We start from the raw sequence: 2749 nt of genomic DNA, 5'->3' as shown, positions 1-2749 counted from the left end.
GATGTCAGGTAATTCCTTGTGATCGTTCACCCAGTAAACCCTCTTTCTCACCCATGAGGTGATACGCATTAATACCTCTGTCCTCTCTGTCTGTACGTCCCCTCTCTGGTCTTACGTCATCCTCACTTTGTCTGTACGTCCTCCTCTCTGTCTGTGCGTCCTCCTCTCTGTCTGGTACGTACATCCTCTCTTCTGTACGTCATCCTCTCTTGATAGGAAAGTAGTCAACGTCGTGTTACTCTCTGTCTTACGTCCTCTCCTGTCTATACGTCAATCCTCTCTGCTCTGTACGTCATCCTCTCTGTCTGTACGTCATCCTCTCTGTCTGTACCGTCATCCTCTCTGTCTGTACGTCACATCCTCTTGATAGGATAGGTCCACCTCGGGATGTTCCTCTCTTGTCTGTAACGTCAATCGCTCTCTGTCTGTACGTCACCTCTCTGATAGATAGTCCACCTCTGGATTGTCCTCTCTGTCTGTACGTTGATCTCTCTTCTGTTACGTCTCCTCTCTTCTGAACCCCCGTCATTCCTCTGCTGTCTGTAGTCATCCTCTCTGATAGATAAGTTCACCTCTGGGATGTCCTCCTGTACTGTACGTCATCCTCTCTGATAGTAGAATAGTCACCTCTGTCCTCCTGTCTGTTACGTCATCCTCTCTGATAGAGACGTTCACCTCTGGGATGTCCTCCTGTCTGTAACGTCATCCTCTTTGATAGATAGGCACCTCTGTTCCTCTCTGTCTGTACGTCATCCTCTCTGTCTGTACGTCATCCTCTCTGATAGATAGTCACCTCTGGATGTTCCTCTCTGTCTGTACGTCATCCTCTCTGTCTGTATGTCATCCTCTCTGTCTGTACGTCATCCTCTCTGTCTCTACGTCATCCTCTCTGATAGATAGTCACCTCTGGATGTTCCTCTCTGTCTGTACGTCATCCTCTCTGATAGATAGTCACCTCTGTTCCTCTCTGTCTGTACGTCTTCCTCTCTGTCTCTACGTCATCCTCTCTGATAGATAGTCACCTCTGTTCCTCTCTGTCTGTACGTCATCCTCTCTGATATATATAATACATCTGATTTATGTCTGAAATTACATAGACTTACTGTTGGTGTAACTCTCTCACAGTTGTCAGATCAGTTGTTATAGAGTGTGCGACTCTTAAAAAAAAAAAAGCTAATAGTTTATTCTCTGTTCGTCAGCACCTCTACATGAAATACTTTTCTCTGGGTGTGTAACCAGCTCATGTTTTTACTAAGCGAATCAACTATACTGTCTGTTCTTTGTTCAGTTCATACCAAGACATTGAAAGGTGTTATACAATAGTGCACTGTCTTTTCTGCCAATGCCCTGACCCCCTGACCCCTAACCCCATCCCTCTCGTGGTGTATCACCCCAGGACTGCCCAGGGGGATCCAGAGACTTCAGAGAGGAACAGTGCTCTCAGTTTGATGGATCTGAYTTCCAGGGAAAACGATACAAGTGGCTCCCATACTATAGAGGTGAGTCAGGACAGGAGAATTTGGGCAAGTCATTAGGGGTATAAGGTTTGGTAGTGACTCTATACTGTCATTAGGGGTATAAGGTTTGGTAGTGACTCTATACTGTCATTAGGGGTTTAAGTTTGGTAGTGACTCTATACTGTCATTAGGGGTATAAGGTTTGGTAGTGACTCTATACTGTCATTAGGGGTGTAAGGTTTGGTAGTGACTCTATACTGTCATTAGGGGTGTAGGTTTGGTAATGACTCTATACTGTCATTAGGGGTGTAGGGTTTGGTATGTGACTTATACTGTCATTAGGGGTGTAAGGTTTGGTAATGACTTATACTGTCATTAGGGGTGTAAGGTTTGGTAATGCTTATACTGTCATTAGGTGGTATAAGGTTTGGTAATGCTCTATATAACTGTATTGGGGTGGTATAGGTTTGGTAATGACTTATACTGTCATTAGGGGTAAGGTTTGGTATGACTCTATACTGTCATTAGGGTATAGGTTTGGTATGACTCTATACTGTCATTAGGGTGAAGGTTGGTATGACTCTATACTGTCATTAGGGTGAAGGTTTGGTAATGACTCTATACTGTCATTAGGGGTTAAGGTTTGGTAGTGACTCTATACTGTCATTAGGGTGTAAGGTTTGGTAATGACTATACTGTCATTAGGGTGTAAGGTTTGGTAATGTAGTAGGTTGTATGTTGTGTTGACTTGGAATACAGTGAACTGAACAACAATGTTCAGCTGACCACTTAAATATATTACTGGTGAAGTTGTGATGACTACAGATGAGAAAAGGTCAAATGACTGTGTGTGTGTGTGTGTGTGTGTGTGTGTGTGTGTGTGTGTGTGTGTGTGTGTGTGTCTCGCCCCACCAGCTGACAACCCTTGTGAGCTGAACTGTATGCCCAGGGGAGAGAACTTCTTCTACCGTCACAAGACAGCTGTGGTTGACGGTACCCCCTGCCACCCCGGGAGGAAGGACGTGTGTGTGAATGGCGTCTGTAAGGTAGCGTGTGTGTGTGTGGATGGCGTCTGTAAGGTAGGCTGTGTGTGTGTGAATGGCGTCTGTAAGGTAGGCTGTGTGTGTGTGGATGGCGTCTGTAAGGTAGGCTGTGTGTGTGTGAATGGCGTCTGTAAGGTAGGCTGTGTGTGTGTGAATGGCGTCTGTAAGGTAGGCTGTGTGTGTGTGAATGGCGTCTGTAAGGTAGGCTGTGTGGTGTGAATGGCGTCTGTAAGGTAGGCTGTTGTGAAA

At 45.5% G+C, this 2749-nt stretch overlaps 1 long non-coding RNA gene across 1 annotated transcript in view; it reads left to right on the top strand.

Annotated features, from left to right (window-relative positions):
• Positions 1-1398: 1398 nt before the first annotated feature.
• Positions 1399-2749, top strand: part of LOC112078086 (uncharacterized) — a 9460-nt gene continuing 8109 nt past the window's right edge. The window contains exons 1-2 of the long non-coding RNA XR_002895588.1: positions 1399-1499; positions 2373-2503. This is a non-coding gene — a long non-coding RNA (uncharacterized lncRNA). The remainder of the gene's footprint in view (positions 1500-2372; positions 2504-2749) is intronic.

Source organism: Salvelinus sp. IW2-2015, unplaced genomic scaffold (assembly GCF_002910315.2).
Source record: "Salvelinus sp. IW2-2015 unplaced genomic scaffold, ASM291031v2 Un_scaffold5239, whole genome shotgun sequence".
In the NCBI taxonomy this organism is placed as follows: Eukaryota; Metazoa; Chordata; class Actinopteri; order Salmoniformes; family Salmonidae; genus Salvelinus; species Salvelinus sp. IW2-2015.
The sequence above is the reverse complement of the archived record's forward strand: the minus strand, read 5'-3'. Positions and strand labels throughout refer to the sequence as shown.